Here is a 24,145-nt window from a genome sequence, read left to right as displayed (position 1 = left end):
ATTGAAATTCACACCTTTCAGATGTCAGCATAAGACTTCCCAACTCTCAGTTAACCTATAATTTTTCAGGACTTGAACACTGTAGAACAAATTTCCTGTGTTATTATTGTTTTAAAATAACAAATGTGCTTTATAAAAGAATTTTTAATGGCTATTCTGAGCCTATTATTTGTTACTATAGCACAGGAACTTGAATTCAAGTTACCCTAAATGACATAGTCCACCATGGAATATATTACACAAAATTGTATAGTCATAGAATGAAAGATGTCAACCCACATGCTTATCAACTCCACTGTTGAGAACATTGGGTAGGCAGACTACAGGAAAGCAGGGAAATCTTACCACAGCCTTGATATTGTTACAGCCTTCTCAGTTTCAAGGTTGGAGGAGCTACAGGCCTATTAAACTTAATGACACATTGTTAGAACTTTATTAGTCAGTATACTATTGGTAAAACTTAAAGTACATGGCTGCTAAAGGGGCTAAGTAGCCCAGAGTAGTTCTGGCTCTTAACTCCCCAACACTCCATGTCTCCACAGTCATCATACTACAGCCACTGAACTCAATCTGTAAGGCACTTAATTTAGGTGCAGCTTGTTCGGAGATTTCAATTCATATTCAATATAGTGCAGAGGCTTGGCAAATTAAAAAAAAAACACAGAATCTTTAAAGTTCAGACTTTGAGAAAGCATTGTGTTGAGCCACCAAGTATTAAGTCACGTTAGTCCCAAAGAGCAATGGAAATCATAAAATCCTGTGCTCACAGGAAGGCTAGAAAATGTAACCAGTAAAATAAAGAAATGGCAGCCATAACAATTAAGAGCAGAGACATGGGCAGAAAGTGGATTCATCTACTTGATATATTGTAGACACTTAAAAATGTATAGCTGCCGGGCGGTGGTGGCGCATGCCTTTAATCCCAGCACTCGGGAGGCAGAGGCAGGTGGGTCTCTGTGAGTTCGAGGCCAACCTGGTCTACAAGAGCTAGTTTCAGGACAGGAACCAAAAAGCTACAGAGAAACCCTGCCTCGAAAATTCAAAAGAAAAAAAATGTATAGCTATAAACTGATGTGTTTGTATATTTTTGGTGCTGACTTCATATTAAAATGGAATTTCTATTTAATTTGAATTTTAAACTTTCAGTGATGTTATTTCCTTGCTATAAAAACTAGCCTATATCTTGATTATCAAAAACTTCCTTAATAATCTGAATTAACTTTTATGTTAACAAAATTATGAGGATTTTACTATAAAATTGCATTTTTCAAAGTATAGCCAAAACTTAGGTCTTACTTAATAGTTCTTGTTCAAGAGCTGCAGATGAATTTTGATTGTCATAAACTGGTAAGCAATATTCTCTAGTGTATTTTCATTGTTTTCTAGATAGAGTTTCTCTTGGTAACAGACCTAACTGTCCTGAAACTCTCTGTAGCCTAGATTGGCCTCAAGTTCACAGATAGCCTTTGTCTCCTGAGTGCAGGGATTATGGGATTAAAGGAGTGTACCACCACAGTTCAGTCCTGCTTCCCCGTTTGTTTGGGGGTTTGTGTTTATTTTTATTTTAACACACTATTTCCAGACTTTTATCATCTGTTATGATTCTTTTCTAGCTACTAGAGGCAGCAACCTTTGCGGTACTCCACATCTAACTGGGGATGTTTATATCCTAGCATTGGTGAGAGAAACAGAGTAGGCTGGTAGACCACAGTTTCCTCTCATTCTCCATTCTGTCGTTTCTACAACTCACATCTCCTCATTAAAAAGACAATGTAAGCCTTTGCTTCAAAGCTGAGTGTGACTTTCATTTTCATTCCCCTTAACTGCAGAGTCTTCTGAGTTCATTATCTACTCAGTGCATGAAATATCTTCACACTGTAGTGACTTAACTGACACACAGCCAGAGTAATTAGTGCTCTTGAATGTTCTACCTTAGGAGAGGAAGTTAAAGAAGTCTATTTCCTGCTACAAGCCCAATTCCCTTCCCAGTCCTCTAGTTGGCAGTGATTATCTCTGTGTATTTTCTTTCAATAGTAACAAATGCCTTGTCTTTGCTTGTTCTAGCTCACTTCATTCCACCTGCTTTCTTTATTCTTGCTGCTACCTTTTCATTTTCTTTAGCTCAGTCTTAGTCCTACCTCTTCATTGTTGTGCTCTGAATATTATCTATTTTATTGTGCAAAAACTGACCTTTAATTTTTTAAATCATAAAAAGGTATGTCTAATATTATAATACATTTTACAATATGCTAAATAGATTTTTCAACTGGGCAAGATCTTGGATTTGGATTCTTACTATTCTGTTATACTTGCTACCCAGGAAACTTTTTCCTGAGCTCATTGTTTTCTTGTCATGCCTTCAAAATTAAACCATAAGTAACCAGAACACATTCTTAAACTTGGCTCTCTGCCGTAGCCTCCCAGAAATAAATTTTAAAAAAGTTCAACACATATAATGTCTGGCTTTGATATCTCATGTGTTGTCTTTGTTAGATGCTTAATCTGATTGGTTTCACTATATTTAGGTTCCAAAAAAAATCAATATCCTTGCCATCTGGACTATTATTGCTAACACAATGGCAAATATTTTTATTTGTTATATGTAAATGCTAGTTTCCAGAAAGTGATTTCTGTATTAGTTAGGATGATTAAAATAGGTTTCTGTCTTGTCTTGATAATTTCCAAACTTATCAAACAAAAAGTTTAGTTTTTAATTATATAAAAACTAAATTAAACTAATTAAGAAATTAACGCAAAAGAGGAAGGTATTGGGGTATTTTATGTTGGATTTGGAGAGCCCCGGTCTGGAAATAGAAAAAAGCTTTAGTAAGAACAGAGATGTGTTTTTGAAAAGAGGATTGAGGACAAAGATGCCATGGATTTTTTAAAAGTCCCTTGAGCTTATATTGCTTCATGAGGGATTTCCTTCCGGTGCTTATTCTTCACATTCTTCAGCATCTCCCCACATTTCGTTGAGTCCTACGCATTTCTGGATTCTTCTAAGACTGCAAAGAAGAAATTTATGGCTTCTGTTTAGTAGAGGTAACTGTGTGAAGCTATGGCATTGAGCCTTCCAATCCCTTCATATTAATCAGGAACCCCTAATTAAAACTGGCAGAAGTGAGCCACAGAAGTTGACTGTTCACTGCCACATGGAGGCAGGCTGTGACTTCATGCAGAGGATAGACAAAGCTATGAGGTGCTGAGGGGCCTATAGTTAGGCAGGGAGTATAGATGGGGTAAACAGAGTAGAAGAATTTTGGGAAGAGGAAAGACATAGACACAGTTGCAAGCCAGACACAGAGGAAGCAAGATTAGGATGCCTTACTGAGAAAAGGTACCAAGCCACATGGCTAAACATAGATAAAAATTATGAGTTAATTAAAGTTGTAAGAGCAGATTAGTAATAAACCTGAAAAATAGGCCAATCAGTTTGTAATTAATATAAACATCTGTGTGTTTATTTGGGACTGAATGGCTACAGGACCAGACAGGACATAAACTTCCATCTACACCAATTTATATATACTCTTATAGTAGGATCACTGAAGGTTCTAATATATATTTCCCCTGCAGGTAGGTGACTAAGCATTTGTGAAGGAAGTAAATATGAACGGCTTGGGACCTGTATACCTAGAAGCACAGTGATGGAGGCTGACCCTGAGATAATTGGGAGAGTCAGCCCTAGGTGACCCCTTGTAGTTTGGCAACACATTTGGCATTTTCTGTGAATGTACTGTTTCTGGCTTTGTATTTTTCACTATGGCCCTTTGGACCTCTTGGAATGTCTTACACTGACCAAAGAAATGTCTTTTGGCTTTAATTATCTACTTTAATAGCACATCATGCAACTAGAATGCTGAGAAATGCCTAAGGAATGCTGAGTCATTTTGAGAGCAGAATCTAAACCAAATTCAATGTAGATACAAGTTAGAAAGAGCTATAGTGACTGGCCCTCAAAGTTCTTGCTTTGAAGGTTTGTTTTTCAGTTTGTGGCATGTTAGGGGATGTAGAATCCTTGGAGGGTGGAATCTATTATAAACTAATAGAGTCTTTGGGGTTTGCTGTTGAAGGGCATGTGGAGACCTGACCCTTTATTTGTTCTATTTTCTCTTTCTAATTGCATGAGAAGAGAAATTTCCTCTGTGCATCCCATCACAATGTTGATCTACCACCGCAAAAGGCACCACAGGAACAGAACCAGCTACGGAAACTTCATTTATTCTTTGAGAATTTTATAAAGTACTTTTTATCTTATTTTCTCATCCACTAACTCCTCCCAGATTCCATCTACCCAACTTCATTCTTTTTTCTTTTTTTTTTTTTTAACTCTTGAAACAAACACAAAAGGAAAAAGGCACTAAAAACATGAATTCCGATTTGTGTTGACCTTCTACTCCTGAGCACAGGGCCTGCCCTAAAATGTGGTTAATATACCAGTTGTCACTCCACCGAAGAAAACTGAGTGCCCTTACTTTGAGGAGCTATCATTTTCTAATAGCTTCTTGGTTAGGGGTAGGACTATGTGACCATTTCCCCTCCTCCATTCTGTGATTTGTCTAAATGGAGTTTGTGCAGCCCTTATAAATACATCTATGTGAGTTCATATGTACTTATGCCTTGTGTGCTTGAAGAATGCTGTTTCTTTAAAATCACCACCTCAAGTGATGATAGAAATAAAAACACCAAAACTTTTGAATGTAAGAAAAGACCAGATCCTTTCCCTTTATAAACTATCTTAGGTATTTTAATCATAGTGATGAAAATATACCTAACATGAAAAATTTAAAATATCAGCAAAGAATTACTTTTAAGTTGAGAAAATAAAGGCACAAATTCGTGATACACTCTAAATTGCTTTACAGTTGAATTTGACCAAAGTACAGTAAGAATTTTCTCTCTACTTCTCTTTCTTCCTTCCTTTCTTTCCTTTGTTGTTTTTTCTTCCTGCCTGCCTTCCTTCCTTCTTTTCTTTCCCTCCCTCAATTCCCCATTATTCTCTCTTCTTTTCTATAAAGCATTTAAAATATTATAGATTCATAAGGCAGGGAAACTTTAGACTAGATAATTTCCAAGATTTTCCATTGGTTTATGTCTACAATGATCCAAAGAATATGTATTTTTATAGAAATTTAATTAGTTCTTCCTAGATCCTATCATGTGCAGTTAATCTGTCTACCATCCTTTGTAATTAATAATGATACCACATATCAGAATATTCACCAAATCAAGTATGTCTATTCACTTATGGTGCAAAGTATCCACCAGCTCTTCATCCCACAGGGAAAGGGGAACCTATTTCCTTCACTTTTGGAATCTAAGAGAGTCTAAAAATATGTTGAAAGTTGTTGGGACTAATGAGTCCTGGACTTCAGCTGCTCTTCCCTCCTAGAACCTTCTAATTAAAGTTACTAGAAGCTGTACCTAGCTTAGAGGATCAGAGGATGAGATTTTCACCTGTTGGCCATTGACTGAAGTGTATTTAAGCCTACACGGTGCTAATAAAGTGGGGCTTTTGGTCTCAGTGTTTAAAGGTCTGTGTGTCGGTCTGTCTCTGCGTCTGTGTTCTCAACCTCAAGTCTCTTGCCCAAAGCTCGCGAACTAGGGTCCAGCGCATAGAGCACAGATCAGGGCTGCGGTGCGCGGCAGAAAGTCACCTGAGTTCACTATGACAAAGAGCCAAATTTCTGTGTGCCTCACACCAAAGTGTTTATACTATTCATTTAAAATTTTAAAAACTGAATTAAAATATACTTCTGAATTGAACTCATCAGCTTATAGCTTATAATATTTTTTCTCTCAGATTAAATTTGAGACTAATTTTTCTAGATAGCATCCACCTATGAGACTTCAGTGAAAATTTGACACATGAGAGGTCTTATATTAAGACTCACTATTTTTTAAAAAATGAATATTTCCACCAGGTTAGTAATAAGAATCACTCATATAATTTATTTGTGAGATAACTTCCTGTTGAAGGATCAGTATTGATTTTCAGGGTGAGCTCAGTATCTCATAAATGTTTCAACAGCTTTTCAAGATTTCATTGCATTACCTGGATGCTTAGTACACTATTCTTTTACAAAATTTGAATTTATTGTTTTTCTTAATCTTTTTCAACATACATAAAATGTCAGTCTGGAATAATTGAAGACAGAGCAAATAACACTCATTCTAAATGACAGGAATTAATGGATCAGACCTGGGTCACGTTAGAGGCCTGCTGTACTCAGGAGCTGCTGCTCTGGGTAGAAGCTGCTTGCCTTCCCTTTTTCTTGAGGCAAGGATGACAGAGCTAAACAATCTAATTAGACAAAAACAACTGTATACAATCTGAACCAAGCAAATATTATGGTTTCTTCAGGTTACAGGAATGTTTAAAAAAATACTCTTATTAGTTGGTTTAACACAAGATCAAGTTTTCTGTGTCAACAGTATACTTCAAAGAAACTTCAAAGACACAAACTGAGACAAATAACATCAAACCAGGTTTTGTGGGTGGGTGTGTGAGGGTCAGGAGTTCAGAGCAAACCTTGGTTGTACTGCAAATTCGAGGTTGCTTGCATGAAACCCTGTCTCAAAGCAAAGCAAGGCAAAAGCAACAATGTTTGACTAGCAAAAATATACTTACATACAGACTCTTAGAACAATTTTGAGGAGTGGCCAACTGGAAGAATTGCTGGTCCTTGGGAATATCAGAATTGAATACTTTATTGATGGTTTGTAGTGCTCACTGCATTATAATACAACTCAGGACTTTGTGAAGTCCAATAAGCTCCATGTTCTTATACCTGTGAACTACCTCTGAACTCAGGATTAGATTCTCTCGCTTTGCTCAGACCCATTCAAGAGAGCTTATTTCACTCACTACCAAAGATGTGATCAATTCAGGTAGTGAATTATTTTAAAAATTCTTCGTATATATGATGCATATAAATATGTACATATTTAAGTATTTTCCAAAATAATGATTTTTCATGTTCAAGTACAATCTGAAAAACATTAAAGGAAAACTCCAAAAATAAGCAACTTTTAAGTTTTGAATTGCAGGTCTGTCCTAATTCTCATGAGAAAATCTTACACAATCCCACTCTGTTTTTCCAGGGAAGATATGAATCACTCTTTTTCCAGCATGTCAGGATATTGACACCTTAGACACCCCCTGCCCATTGCCACCTAGTAACTCTATAGGGTTTGGTGTTTTCTGTGATGTCAGGCATCCGGTAGGGGTCATGAGACATGCTCTCCATGAATAACAACACTGATACTCCTGATTTTAAAGGAGAGCAGCCATCATGGGTCCAGTTGAATAAGATGAAATGTCCGACTTCTCCAGGAATTTGTTTGACTAGTTTTTTGGGCTACTTTCCCAAAAGATGCTCTGGGAAGGTGCTTCTATGTCCCGTAAATTGCACAGGCTCTATTTCCACAACACATAAATGTGACAATGAAAAATTCTATCTTGAAATTAATTTAACACACTTTGATGCTCTTCTCTGTGATTCAGAGAAATCTCTAAGAAATATATTCCCATGCCTTGACCAAAAAGGACAGAGGAATTTGTCTCCAGCAGTCACCCTTATTAATTTGTTGAATTCAGCTTGTTTATGACACTCTATAAGTTGCAGTATGATCTGGCCAAGGCAAATCATTTCCTTTGAGGAGTTTTATTTTTCAGTGTATTATTGCTATATTTAAATAAGTACATGAATACACTAATTATGGTTTAATCTCTTTTAAATAGTAACCAAAACAAAGTCTGTATTAAAATATGACAAAATTCAGTGGGTTTATTTTTTGTGCTTAGTGGGTTAAACATACAAGTCTTGGACCAATAAGTCACCCAAAATCCAACAATTGATTTTAAAATTTATAGATCTCTATCATGATGGTTAAACTTCACTGTCAACTTGTTGGTAACTAGAATAATATAGGTGGTAAATTTCTAAGCATGCGTACCAGGATTATCTAGTTTAGATTAATTGAAATAAGATTGATGCCATGGGCTCGAGTCCTAAAATTAACAAAAATAAGAAAACAAGATAAGTACCAGCTTTTACCCTTCTCTGCTTTCAAACTCAGACACAATGAGACCAGCTCTGGCTCCCATGTCTTTCTCATCATGATGGAAGGTACCCCCAAACTATGAGGCAAAGGAAGCCGTTCTTTTTCTAAGTTGTTTTCACCAGTATTCTGTACTAGGAACAAGGCAAGAAACTAATACATAAAACCTTATTTGGCTCACTAGTGTAATCTAAAGTAATAGTGAGATATAGCATTGATTACCACAAGCAAGTAGAGAGAAAAACTAGCAGAAAGCAAGGAGATTTATGCAGTTTCATTGCAGCTTTCTTTACATTAAAATATTACAAATATTTTGGGAAGCAAATGGACATCATTTATTCCATTTAAAATCGTTATATTTTAATTAAAGATTTTCTTATGTAGTACAGCCTAAGAAAACAATCCAAATAACATAAAGAAATGTACCCATATATATTCATAGTTTTGCTTAAAATACTGCAACATTAGAAACCATGTGTAGGGTGTTGGAATGAAGAGTTGGGGGTTTAAAGCACTTGCGGGTCTTACCAAGTACTCAGGTTTGGTTCCAACATTCACATGGTAATGCACAATTTCTGTAACTACATCTCCATGGGTCTTGATATCCTGTGGCCTCTTCAGATACCAGGCATGCAAATATTGCACATATTGTCAAAACACTCACACACATAAAATTACAATAAATTAAAAACCATATTAAAATTTAGAAGCCATTTATATAAGAAATTCGAATTAATTATGGAGATGTATTGAACATTATGTAATTAATAAAATTGTGTTTTTGAAATATTTTACTGAGGAAATATGCAGAAAATTAATATGTAAATAAATGATCATTCTTTGAAGTATAATTATTTAAAGCTGTCTTAAAATTTTTTAATGAAATAAAATTCCATAAAGAACAGGAAGTGTGAATATTGAACAGAAATAACTTGGTAATGTCAAATAAATTAACATTTAAAGATAGTAAAAGTCAGAGAGATAACATGACTGATTTGACATATGGGCCACGGATGTACACAATGTCCTAGCCTCATTTTGTTCCACCACACATTTTTTTCTTTTTCAATCTTTACTCTTGCCTTTACTTGCCCATTCCTTTTTCTTCTTAGCTTACTTTGGAGGAGAACTGATGGGGATGAGAGCTGCTCTTTGTTTGCTACACCATTTTCATAGCCGCTGGTCTTGGCTCATGTTCAGGATCCTAGGATCAATTTCTAATTCAGACATCCTCAACCACCACTCACGTCAAGAGCCAATTGAGACAGCATCAATCAAATCCTTGCACCAATGCTGTCATCCCCAGGAGTCGCAGGCTGTCAGAGCAGATGGGACTCCATTTTCCGGGCTGCTCATTTGCCCTCCAAGCCTTTCTTTCCTCTGGCAAAGTGCTGGGCATGGTGTAGCTAAGCCAAGGAGCCTGTATGGCTTCTCACAGATAGTCTATCATTTGTTTCCTTCACTTCGGTACCATGGATTTAGCCATTTATTATCTTCGAAGAACTCATCCAAGATGATACACATTAATAAGCCCTATTTCTAAGTAATCTGAAATGATGCAGCCCTTGTTCTTCTGAATTTTGTCCAGGTTTCATGAAGCTGGAAATTGGCTTGAAAGCCATGCGAAAGGAACCCTGACTCTATTCTTCCAACATAAACCAGAAAAGCACTCCCTGGCTATATCCTAGAGCTAGGATGTCAATGACTAATAGGTAAATGAAATTTTGCTTTGCTATTATTTTCACATTAAATATCTCCTAAAAAGAGATATCAGCAAGACAGCTTGGGAGACTTTAAATAATTCTGCCAAAGAAATACTCAAGTTTTAAACCCATGTGACTATAGGATTGATTTTACAGTAAGTGTTCAAGTTATGTATCATTTGTAAATAAAAAAATTAAAAGTAGCTGCTTTTAGATTAAAAAAAGGGCCATGACTTTTTCATTATAACATCATTTTTCTCCTATTTAATTATATTCTTACATTATTTTAAGTACCTTAGTTTTTTGTTTTGCCTTGAAATCAATGACACTGAGGCCCACCATTCCCATATATGTTTCTCTATAAATATCTTCTTTAATATGAGGTTTTCTGCCCGTGTTCTACAATAATTTTTAATTTTATTTTGATATTTTCCTCACATTTATTTATTGGGATTTTTCAAATTACTAAGAATTTCAACTTTCATATTTATTCTTAATTTGATTACTTAATGACCAGAAAATATGCCCTGAAAAAATTTTTGCAATTAGAATTTTTATAAAATTTGTTGATATAAAATTTTGTTTAATTGGACAGTTGTAGAATTAAATATATATTTATTTACTCACAATATTGCATATTAAACTGAATTATTGATTATATCATTAAAAATTATCTTTTTGTAGATTTTCATTTCTGAAAGAAGTGTTTTGAAGCCTTTTGTTACCAATTTTGAATTACTGATCATTTTCCTTTTGTTTTTAAATTTTCTTTTTTTTAATTATTCTTTGTATCTGAGACATCATGTACCTGGATTCCTTTCATTTCATCAGATGTATTTGCCCTCTGCCTTTGCAGCCTCCCCTCTAATAAAATTTAAGAGAAAAAGAAAATAAAAAGGGGAAAATATATCATCATGAATGCTATAGTGTAACATAGTAAGTCATGCAGTAAACCCCTTTTTGTCTCTATATTTTTACTTGCAAGTGTTCATTGCAAGGAGTCATTGGTCTGGTTCGAGGCCTCTGTTTTCTGCTACATTATTGATGCTGGGACTTCACTGGAACTCCTTTTGCTTATCCTGTTGTTGCTCTGTGTTATGGAAATCCTGCAGCTTTGGGTCTGCAGGACTGGTACCTTCACATACATGCTCCAGCAGATCATAGATGAGATGGATATTGGGGTGGGCAGACCCGTAACTTGGCCTGGGTAGTTACAGTGTTGGCTAGCCCACCAGCTCTCCCTTGTTCTCACCGCCAGGGTGAGTTCTCCTGCATTGACTTGGCAAGTTCATCCTTTGCAGGGATCAGTCTCCTTTTCAACACTAAGTTCTACATCATCTGTTATTAATTTCTTGTCGGGATCCAGTCTTTACAGGTTTACATATTCCAGGGTAGGGGCATATGGATTAGAAACTTTAGGCAGACAGAACAGAGATACAAAAGTAATAGACAGTGACACAGAATAGAGTTGAGAGGGTAATCCAGTGAATATTGAATTTGCCCATGTTTATTTTCCATATGCCTATATGCCCCAATCCAATAAGGGAGGGGGGAGAAGGCAATAGACTGCTTTAACATGATACAAACAACAAACATAAAAATTACCTCTTCAATTCCTGAAACATCAAGCAACTATACCCTGAGTTAAGTATTCTGTTGCTTAAGCAGGCATGCAGTGACTGTACCTTAGACCAAACATCCTGTAGGAAGCCACTCCCTGGGTCAAACCTCCTGTCATATCCTTAAAGAAGCAGGAATATGCCTGAAGTCTCTGTCCTTTGGTCAAGTTGGAATGATTCCACCTTTGTGGGCCATATTAATACCCAAAACACCAAATAACCACACCCTAAGTCAAGATATCTGAAAACACTGCTCAAAGCAGAAAGGAAGTGATTGGAAGTACCCCAGAGTCAAACCACCAACATGGCAATTGGTAGAAACATAGACACTCAACACTGTTTTTCCTCAAAGCAGGCTGGAGTGAAGCAGCCAGACCAGACTCTGAGAGGATAGAGATGACACCAACTCACCAGAAAAAGGAGACTCTTAACTTGTACTGTGGCAAACAAGCATCTGAAGAAAAGCAGTTGACTGAAAGAGAATATGAAGATACATTGAACAGTTTGACTATGAAAATGATAGAATTCTGGGAAAATTAGAAATTTGCTAAACAAATTCCCATTCTCAGAAAAATGAATGAAAAAATTACAATGACAAATAGGAAGGTTTTCTTACAAGAACCAGAGAAAAGCAAAGCTGAATTTGAATAAAGAAAAGTCAGAAGATACTCTAAATAAAGGACAAAAATGGCTGAAAAATAAATCAATTACTTGGAAAATAAATTTAGCAAACAGCAAAGAAACAGAAAAACAAGGTAGTTTCAGAGAGGTCAACCAGAACATCTCATGTCCATGAATAGAAGAAATAAAAATTGCAAAAGGAAATCATAGGTGATCTTTCTCACTGAGTCAATGAAAGACAAGTTCTTAAATTGTCCTCTGGGTTGCAAAAGTATGAATTAAAAGACAAGTAAGACAATAGCCCATCTTTATTTACTTAGCTCCAATTATAAGGTGAGGGTGGAGTCCCAAGGACTTACAGAACTAATCAAATTACCAACAGAAGGATAGTATGGTATTGCATTTGGTTTCTGAATAGTGGCTGCATCCTAGAATAAATAAAATGGTACCTGTCCCTTCAAGAAAGCAGAGAAAGAAGGGGTACCATGGCTACCGCACCTCTTCTTTCCTGGTAATTCATCCCCTCCCAGATACCAGGATATTGTTCCAGGATATTTAAAGAGAGAAGATCAATCATCCCCTTAATTCTCTCTACTTCGTTCCCCCTCAAAACTAGACATTAAAAACCAAAGTATTTGAAGGCATAAATGGGGAACAATGGAAGGGAATGTGTATCCCTAAGAAATGTATGAGTTTGATTAAAACTAATGAGATTGTTTTAATTTTATACCTTATACTAGATCTCAGTACAGACATAGTCAAGGATAGCTAAAATTCAAAAATAATAAAAAAAGGGGTGCTCATGAAGTAAACAAAGACACGGACAAGGTCAATAGCATATAAATAAATAAAATAGGAATAAAGGAACAGGTGGCTTGAATGAAAACAAAAGGAAGTGCTGGAGTTAAAAATATAGACACTCAAATGAAGAAAAAAATAGAGAGATGTTTGACTAGGCCAGAGGAACGCCAAACTTAAAGACTGGACAATATAAATGATCATATCTGAGGAATAAAATAATTTATGTTCGATAGAGAAGCTAAGGCGCTCATGGGACACCAACAAGTAGAATAAAGTATTCACTGTAGGAGCCAACGGTGAAAGAAAGGTAACAAAATCACAGAGAATTTTTGAAGAAATAATGTTTATAAATATAATGACCAAACATTCAAAAGAATCTCAAGTGAACCTCAAGAGAAGGAAATTATTTGCCACATATAAAGGACCTACATTAAGGTTGTTGGAAGATTTCTCAACAGCAATTTGGGACAAGGGTTAGCAAGACGTTTACATATTCAAAACATGTTAAGAAACAGAAACAAAACTTATTAGTCAAAAATCCTGTATTGAAAACATTTCCAAGAATTCTGCATCTTAAAAAACTAATGCTTAAAACGTTTTAAAGAATTAAGCCACTGTCACATGCACAAAAGTTGTTGAAGTTAAGGATGCACTGCAGAAAATGCTGCAGAATGAAGTCCCACTGCTGAACCAAAGGACAGCACACAACCACTAAGGTTCTGTGAAGAGAGGTGACCCCAGGAAGCTGAAAGTTGGGATCATGAGTAACTGCAAAGTTAGTATGGTGACTCCACCGTTTGCTCTCTAAGTAGTGAAGAGGACAGTACAGTGCTCGGAGGCAATTACCAATCTAAAATCCAGTATTCTAACAATATCCTCTGGTCACAAATAGTTTTTACATAATTTAAGAAACTAATGCATTCAATTTACAAATGTTTCATTTTGACGTCAATACCTGAAAGTAGTGGGAGGAGAATTATAAAGAATAGCTTGTGTATGATACTGAAATTAAGCTTGCATAATCTTAGAGCACTATGACTTCAGAAGACTAAATATAATTCCCATGGTTACCACCGATAAAATATGTATAACACATATACAAAAGTAAATGCAAAAGTGATTTATGCATTTCATTACAAAAAGTCAGGTGACATTAAAGAAGACAGTTATGTGGGACATGGGGAAGTTATAAGTCATAAACAAAGTAAACAGAAATTGACAGAAGCCTTTCATTTTTAACATTAACAAAGAGGATAATCTGAAATCTACAAAAATATGGGTGCAGAATACAAACACTTTGTGGTTAAAAGGAATAAAGAGACAAGCTCACTGTCTTTCATGTGAACAATTAGAAGTATGATTTCTAGGGCCTGGGAAGGGTAAAATGAATACGGAAGCATTGGTAACTGGAGAAAGGGGAACTAAGGGAGAGAGAACTGAAAGACAGGAGTCTGATGAAGATCGGATGTAGCTTTGGCTCCTGGGTGGAGGGAACTGAAGCATTGGGGACTCAGTAAGAGGGGACTGGGGAAGTAGACTTGGCGGATGGGTGGGCAGAGAGGGCATTGAAGGTTCTTACTTCAGGGGTGGAAGAAAGCTGGAAGGAATGGGAGGATGAGAGGGAGTTTTAACTGGGATTGGTATGTAAAATGAAAAGGATAGCTTTTTAAATAAAATAAAAATAGAAAAAAGTCAAACTGTTTTCATTTAAACCTGAACTCTTTTAGCTATTTAAGTACAAGTGTTTTGTTTAAAGCTGGTTCAGTTAGCTTTAGAATGGCCTCTCTTCTCTACTTCCCTGTGCAGGTCTTCTGGTAGGATGACATGCAGAACAGTTTTTTAGTAATTACAAAATTATGGCTAAGATAGTCAATGTAAGTTATGTGCCAAATCTATGAATCTTTATTTAAGTCAGATTTTTTAAAAGTGATAGTTGTGATTTTTATATCATTGGCTTTCTACCTTGTTTCATATTGGACTGCAAGATATTTCCAAAGTATTTAAATTTAAAGATTGCTGCTTGTTTTCAACTATGTAAAACTATCCTGTGAACCTGTTATGAGAGCCTGACTGAACAACCTCCAAAGGAAATAAGATCTAAATTACAGCACACAGAACACATCTGTCCTGCTGTTTGTAAGACAGTCCCTACTGGATGCTGTGGAAATCTTAGTTTTAGCAAGCAGGAGCTTTTCCCCATGAAGTCTGTGGAACATGAATTGTGATGGTGAAGTATTATTTCTCTTGAAAGAAATTTTAGTCTCAATTCACTGATTAGGATACTGTGTTGTACTAATAAATCTATTATGCTCAACCAGCTGGACATGCTCTACTAACTCTGGGATGTTGTGGATGAATACATTAGCTGTCTGGCCCAAGTTCTAACTTTCCATCTGTGAATCGGCCCCATTTTCTGATTCTCTAGATAGGAGATTAATGATCCAAGTTAGAAAGGTGTTTAGAGGGATTGTGGGAAGTGGGGAGCTTGGAAAACGATAATAGAGAACTTGGAAACAATTATCATTTCTTGATATTACCAATCTTTCTTTCCCTGAGCAATAGTACAAGGTCTCTGGATGAAAGAGTTGCAGGTGAAGATTTTCAACTTAGCTCAGTTTAAACCAAAAAATATTGATTCACACTCACCCACTAGGAATAAGTTCAAATGTTATATTTTTTCTTGAGTAGTAGAGTTGTTTCAGGTAATTCTAGTCATAACCTTCCACAAAATATTTCTAAGAACAACAAAATATCAAAGTGTGTCCAGTCTTTCTGTTGTTTTATTCCTGATTCTTAGTTTTTCCCCTCATGTACTTATTCACCTCTTAGTGTATGACTTTATTTAAGAAGGACAATCAAACAAATACAGAAAACTGGATAGTCAATGCTAGGATATTTTCTTCTAAGCCAAAAATATCTCTTGAGAATTTTAACCCTGAACAAAAGTAAGAAATAGAGCTTTAATCATATAATAAAATATTTTACATACTTTACTAATAAAATTATTTTATTGACATATCATTATAATTACAAAGAAAAAGGTTAGCTACTTATCTTTAAAAGAAAATTAAGTGAACTTATGCGTCCCTCAAATAGAAGACTGACAGTCTCACTTCAGAGATTAGGCATGTAAGCAAAATTTTAATAAATTCCTATTGAAGATTTAATATACGTCAGGAAGAGCCTTTAATATTTGTGAGGGGGAAATGGTTTTTAATATGCATGAATATGTATGTATGCTGTACGTGACAGTAAAGGCCAGCTCAAGGAAGAGTCTGGCTGACTAGAATTCAGATAAACATCATTTCTCCAATTTTATAAACCATGTACCTATCCTGGAAGAGGTTTTATTTATCTGACTTTCAAGTTTAACTGGGAATGTTATGTTTTAATCTGTCAAATGTGAAGTCATTATAGTCAAGACTTATTTGGAGTTAGTATATCATTACTTCAATCTAAATCTCATTGGCCAAGAGTCACATGTTAGTGCTGAAGAACAAAGGTTAAAGCGTGTGTTTCATAAAGGAGCAGGTGAACATTGTGGTAAACAACCTCAACTACTACAGCTTGATTGGGCTTGCAATAGGTCAATAGGACATCAGTTAGATATTTGATATTCTGTACGAGCACACACACACACGATGTGGAATGTCCTTATGTATATGTGTTGCTTAATGAATAAAGTTGTTTTGGTCAATAACAGAGTAAAGCCATGCTGGAAATCTGGAGAGAGAGAGAGAGAGAGAGAGAGAGAGAGAGAGAGAGAGAGAGAGAACAGGCAGAGTCAAGGCGAAATCATGTAGCCAATGAAGGAGAAAGATACCAGAATATCAGAATATTACTGGTAAAACACAGCCTTGTGGCAATATATAGATTAAGAGAAATGGATTAATTAAGATACAAGAGCTAGCTAGGAATATGCCTAAATCATAGACCAAGCAGTGTTGTAGTTAATATAGTTTCTGTGTTATTATTCGGGTCTGGGCAACAGGTAAAGAAAAGTGCATTTTCTCTTTACACATATACACACAGAGACACACTCCGAAACACACATAAAAAAGTTTGACCAATTTTATTTAGTTTTGAATAATGGGTGTGTATTTAATAGCATAATATGATCTCAGAAGTATTATAGGTCATGAATGAACTAAATCAGCTTCTATACCACTGACCACTTTTGCTATTTAAACGCTAACAGCAAAGCAATAGCAAACATATTTTGCCCTGTGACATGTCAGTTAAATTAACATACCATTTCCTATTCCTAAAGCAATGAATTATTTTTTACACTTCAATTTCTCCATGCTTTATTTTGGCTCTTTGACGTCAAACAAATTTGTGTTTACATGAACACTTGTGTCAGCCCCAGTGGCAATGCAGTTAGCAATCACATGTTAGGGTAAGAGTTGCTATTCAAGTACAGTTTTAAGCATTGTCAGTTGTTGGAACGATTTTAAAAACGTGTGGCTTTATAGAATGTATGTGAAGTCAGAGTCCACTCAAACATCCCTGATAACTTCCATCTGCTAACAGAATACTTTGATTACGGATTGACATCATTTTTCCTTTCCTAGATTTGTGCTTACTCAGTTCTTATCTACCCTCTGACAAAGTAGATTTTTAAAAATACAAAGTGAAGCATTATTAATGTTATGTCTAGCAGGCTTCACTTAGAAACAGAGTTAAATAAGAGCATTGCTAATAAAGGACTCTAAGCCAAGCATCAGATGAAAAGCCATGCTGTGCCAGGTATCTGGCCCCTGGATGCCTTATGTACATCATTATCTGATTTATTCCTTATTCATTCCTTCAACATTTCCCAAGTATCTATGAGGTTATGCTTAATGTTGGGAATGCAGTATAGAAAATCATTTGTCTCCTAAAATAATATAACAAACACCTTGTTACATGAACAAAAATCTATACTTGAATTTTTCTCTTCCTTTAAATAACATGCTATTTACTCTGATCTCGCTGCATGGTGATGGAATCTCTAGATTATGCTCGACATTCTAATGCAGGATTTGAAAATATGCTGTTAGGTGTTAGGTCTACTGTCAATCAGTGCCACACCTAATCTTTTGCATAGACCCAGACACCAAGAGAGTGATTGTGTGGTAGCATAAACATATATGTACATCCTTGCCTTCTGCATGCAGCACATATCAAATACAAGGTTCTGAAGCAATGCTTGCAAAACTCTGGTGCCAGGCTTAGGCTCTGAGTCCCTATGCAATGCATATTTTTACCTCGCATACTTCTCCAATTCTATTAAGAGGAGTTTCTGTATAGTAAAAACTGGGCCTCTTACAGTGATCTAAATGAGTTGCAAACTAATGAGTCTAGTATTTACTGAAACATCGTTGTGTTACACAGAAATTGTTCTTAATACTGATTTTGCCATATCTAATCAACCCAAAAGTTCCAGGAGAATACTGGTTTTATGGAGCCTAATAAGATTCATTAGCCTGGTTTTACATTCTGATTCCTTAGCATAATAATCAAATCTAGTTATACTTCACGAATCAACTTTTTATGGAATACCCAAATCTGCCAGACAGGTCAAGATTTACACACACATACACACTGTTGCTTTTGTTTCTGTAGAGTCAGAGGTCTAAACTAATTGTTGAATATGCTGAGGTCTGAAAGAGTGATTGGTTTCACACTAATTTTATATCATATTCTTCAAATAGCTATTTCTTTGTTCTTCATGTAAGCAGGCTCCATATAGGTAAGGGGAACACCTTCAAATCAACTTTCTGCATACCCATTGCTATAGTCTATCACTAATGGCTTGGAGAAAGCAGAGAGTAAATTTGACATCGGTGTTTGTGTAATGGATGCTTTCTTCAATATAAAGGATGTGGGAGATGGGGTGAGGATCTGTTTTGTTTTTAAAGGCATGGGCTCATATTCTATCTGCTTTAAGACTTCTATTTTTAGTCAGATTAGTTCTAAGACATAATACAGTGCAGAATGGTATCTAAAAAAAGTTAGGTCTCAGAAAAATATTATTGGAATATAACGTTAGAATTTATTTGTGATTTTGTTTTTGAAATGGAAATAAGGGTGGCTGGTATTATGTCCTTTTCAAGACTATATAGAAAAGATGACAAAAAGTATGTGGTGGTTGCCACAGATTCTAACACAGAAGAAGACACCAGGTGTAAGGTATAGGATGCAAATTAGTCTATGGCTCTGCAACCTAGGAACAAAGCTGGAGTGAGAGAGATTTCAGAATTATCAGGGTTCAGACATAACAGATAAGAACGTCCTCCTGTTTGAAAAGAGGTAACTCATGTTTATGCTTTGGCTGTTGAGTTGTCTGGAAACGTTACTCACTTGCTGGTTATAACCATAATGCTTGTTTGTGCCCCTGACCCCATAAACACAGAGAAATCATGGACTTTAGAAGCCCAGAATGACAACCAGGTGTTTCTGTCTGTCTGCTGGTAGCATGTCCATGCACATCTTAAACTAAATCATCATCACTCTGTTGGTGCGTCCGATGATGCTTTTATCTCAGCAGGATAAATTCCTCTTGTCAAAATTGGCACCAATTATGCAAATAAATTTTGAAGGGTTCATTAGCTAAATGGTAATTGGAGTAGCCTGCATCAAAGAAATGGAATACAAAATTTCTATCAAGAAAAATCACTTCATTTTTACAATAACCTTTAAAAGGCTCCTCAGTAAATAACAAATGAATCAGAATTTTAGAATTGCAGATATTTAAATAATTTGCAACACTTTTCAGTGTACGTTTCTGCTTTTATCCTATTCTGGGCTGTTTCTTTGATTAGAATGCATGGTTTACAGTTAGAACAACAAAGATACAGGGCTTTACTTCAAGGCACAGCATTGTCATGTCGACTTACATAAATAAGCAAGTTTCTTCTGAAAGAGGCTCATAAGAACTTCCCCAGTCATCCTGAGCAGATTTTAAATCCGTCCCAGTAGGGATCTATGTTGCAAGGCTTACCTTGTTTGTAAAATGAATTTTTCAGTATTTCCTTCTCCTCAATTTCAAGAAAAAAAAATTGTATTGATTGAATCGGCAGTTTTCTCTTAAATGATTCTTAAAAGTTACAACTGAAATCATCTGAAACCTATAGAACATTTTAATTCAAAGCGGTTTTTCGAAAGGAGTCATTTATTCCATATGGCTTTTTAAATCCCACAGTGTCACAATCTCTGCCTTTAACTTGAGGGCACCTCAAAGTGATTGTTGATGTGGTTATATTTTCTATTACCTTTATATAAATTGTATATTTATGTTGTTTTTATTTTTCTATCTCTCTTTCTAATTTAATGGACATCTTATTATCTGCACTGTGATTCTGACTTTTTTTAGCGATAACTCTTACTAATGATTGCATTACAGTTTGTCATATAGATGTAGAGGTAGACAAATATGGTAACTCACTTTTCTATCATAGGGATCAGAAACACCACTCCTATAAAAAAGATGATAGATTACTAAGGGGAAGTAGTATTAATCAATGAATGAAATGAACAAAGTTATATTAGTGGCTATTGAATTTCCAGACTCTGACACCTTTGGCAAGTGCTCTACCACACTAATATACCCACAGCAGTTTGTAAATGATTTTTGTTTTGAAACAAGATCTCATTAGGTTTCCAAGGTTAAGCTTGAACTCAGTATGTAAGCTATGTAGCCTTTGAACTTATGATCTTGCCTCAGCCTTCTTCATAGCTGAGATTATAGGCCTGAATTACTAGACCCAGTCATATGTGTTTACTTAATTAAAACTTACCTGACAGATGAAATCCTTAAGACACAAAGATTCTGAAAAAGCTGGAACAGAGCGTATATCTGGTGAAGACTGAAAAGTCATGCAGAGGTACTGAATCATGATGTGTGGTCCTATGGTTTTAGACTGAAAGGGTACCCATAATATATTGGCATGGGTTTTTATTGACTTCTCTATGCAACAGGGAGTGTGAAAAAGGTCCCTTAAATGAGGGGCTAATCTTCTGTCAGGCAGGAAAGACTAGAGAGTTTGCTTGTGGCCATCTTCTACACAGAAAGGTAGAGAAAGTTTACAACAAGAGCTTTACCTTCTATAAACCGTCCTAAGGAGGAACAATTGTGATCTTTACAAATCTCTTTAAGAGAGACGTGTGACCAGTAGGAAGACAGAGAGACTTTCTTTCTAAGATCTCCAGTCTCCTGTAGGTGAATTATTCATCACACTAAATGTCATCTGGATGGAACTGAGCTCCAACAACACTTCTTAAGGATTACACACTGTTTCATACATAGTGTAGGTTCTTAGAATGGCATTCTTCTTAAAAGTAGACTTCATTTCTTAGAATAATTTTAGATTCACAGCAAAAGTAGAAGATACAGATGCTTTCATAGGGCATCTCCCAACACACACACACACACACACACACACACACACACACACCACGCGGCCTCCTACAACAAATTGGTGTCCCACTTTAGATGCCAGATGAAGACGAACACTTAAAAGAAATCTTACACTAGCTCAGAATTGAGTATAATAAAAGGTTATTTATTCAGGGATAGACTCACAGATCACAGTCCTCTCCTCGAATAGGGAACAGCAACCAAATTGAGCAGCAGAAAGAGAGAGGCAGCACACACTTTCATTGGCATTTATAGGATAAGAGACCACGCCCAAGTGGTCAGGTAATGTCAAGGCTACTGGCTGATGGATTTCCTACAGCAGAGGGAGCAACACAAAGAAGCAATGCATACTAACAAAAGCAGCAAAGAGAGGGTAATTGACCTTGTGAGCATGTTTCTAAAAGATTGTGAATGCAGAAAAAAGAAATATTATTTTGAGCCATTTACTGGGGACTTTCAAGTCTGATGAAAAAAGTCTGTACAGATGGATAACATACCTTACAGGATGAGAGCTGGGGGACAACAGATCAATGAAGATTCTGGACAACTCTAACCCCATATGTGATATATTTGACCTGACTATATGTTATTATAGCATACACCTGAGCATGTTTTATGAGTGGACACTGCTATTCTTATACCAGACTTGACATTCAGGACATGCACTGCACATTGCTTTCCTAGAAGGCCCTGACAGCCAGGGCTTCACCGCCTTTCCTAATTATCATATCTGATTGGAACCTAGGCTCCTTCATTAAAAGGCTTTCCTTGAAAGATTTGGGCTGCTGTATTTTGGATTGAATTCAATTAAATACTTTTCATCTCCCCTCCCACATCTACTCAGCACCAAGAACATGCAGAAATTTTACATTTATACCTTCCAGGAGGGAAAACAGGCTCTATAGCCCTCTGGCACTTCACTACATTGCCTGTGCTGATCTAATGTCCCCACACCCTTTGCCTCATTTCCTGATCATTGCATGTTATTCCTAAGAAAAAAACCCAAAATACTGGGGTCTGCATACGTTTTGACCCATGAATATTCGTCTCTGTAAGGGAATAGGCTGTGGTTATTTCTCTCTGCTTCTTCTCCCAACTGCCTCTGTCAACACCAGGCTGCAGGGAGGGGTAGAGAGAGTAACCATTTCACACTGCAATGTTATTACCTTGGCTCCATAAGTAACTTAGAAAGGCTCTATTACTCACAAGAAGGTTGTTTTCCTCACACAGCACTTTATCCAAGAAGGATTTCCTTGAAGTTCCTAAAATCTGATTGAAGGTCAGAAAACTAATTAGGGTAATTGTGCTATTCTTAGTAATGAATGTTTAATGTCATGATTATATCAATTAAGTTAACTTGAAGCTGATTGCTTAGGACACCACAATGGAGTACACATCTGATATTGAAACTGTTTTCTTAAAGACCAGGCACTTCCTGTGTCATATAATTTGAAGTATCACATTTAATGTTTTAACAGTAAAAGGTGCACAGGTTCCTGTGTAATTTTCAACTAAATTAAACATTAGGAATCATTTGCTGGTATTAGAGGGTAGATTTGACCTTTCTTGTGTGTCAGTCAATCATTTAATCATTTGGTTATGTAATGTCTCCAAATCTAAGAGGTAATTACTAAGAGGTAATAAAAGAGGATGAAGACTGTATGTTTCAGTTCATTGAAATATTGATATGGGTAATGCCAGATCCCCTAAGATGATGGTGGTGTCGTGTCCACAGGAACAGTTTTAGTGTTACTCTACTAAAGCAATGAGAAGAAAGTAGGAAATTTTCTACTACTAATTGCAAGGTTATGCAGTTATTACTTTATCTGCAGACCAAGAGCTCCAAGCCCATAGGTAGAGCCAAATTCTGTATGTGTTTTCTACATATACCACCCATAATAATGTTTAATTTTTAAGCTAGGCATAAAAGGAAAATGATAATAATAATAATAAGATAGAATGATTGTAATAATATATTTTAACAATATTTACTTTGAGTTTATGAATTGTTTGTTTTTAAAATTTCTTATTTGTTGTTTGTTGACTGTGCTGGTGGGTTATCTGTAACTAGAAGAGCAGACAAAAGGATTGAGAGTCAGGAAAACAACTAAGGTTTCCTAAAATACAGCCATGAAGTAAATATCTTTTCCTGTTTAATCACCACTCTGATTATTTCTCCAAGCAGTGAAGCCCTGTTTTTTCTTTTGACTAAAGAAAACTAAATAAGAAACAAAAAACACGTAAGCTGGGGGAGACGGCTTATCGAGTAAGAGTGCTTTCTGTCAAAGGAAGACACGAGTTTGTATCTCCAGCACCTGTGGGAAAGCAAGGCTTGGGTCTTCATGTCTGTAACCTCAGGGTTGTAAGGTAGAGATAAGTAGATCCCAGGCACTTGCTGGACAACTCGTCTAAGAAAAATGTCAAGCTTCAGTTTCAGTGAGAGACCTTTTCTGAAAAATAATGAAGACAGCAATAAAAGACTATTGATGCTGTCCTTCTCTGGAGTTTGCACTCTGAAACACAGGCGTATGCAACTGTACACACGTGTGCTACACCACACCCACACATACCCCCACCACCACAAACACCAGAAGTCTTCTCAAATTAGAACTTCCTTTATGACCTAATAAATGTATTCAAATTGCAATCTTAAAATGCTTTCATCAATTTTCATTTTGTCATCAAGATTATTTTTATTCCTAGTCTAAAATTTAAAAGAAAAGATTGCATTCCCACCAGCAGTGGATGAGGGTACCCCTTCCTCCACAGCCTCTCCAGCAAAGGCTATCATCGGTGCTTTTGATTTTAGCCATTCTGACAGGTGTAAGATGATATCTCAAAGTTGTTTTGATTTGCATTTCCCTGATTGCTAATGAGGTTGAGCATGACCTTAGGTGTCTTTTGGCCATTTGAACTTCTTCTTTTGAGAATTCTCT

Source organism: Alexandromys fortis, unplaced genomic scaffold (assembly GCF_014885135.2).
Source record: "Alexandromys fortis isolate MF-2015 unplaced genomic scaffold, M_Fortis_MF-2015_v1.1 scaffold_68, whole genome shotgun sequence".
Lineage (NCBI taxonomy): Eukaryota > Metazoa > Chordata > Mammalia > Rodentia > Cricetidae > Alexandromys > Alexandromys fortis.
This window is presented reverse-complemented; position numbering follows the sequence as displayed.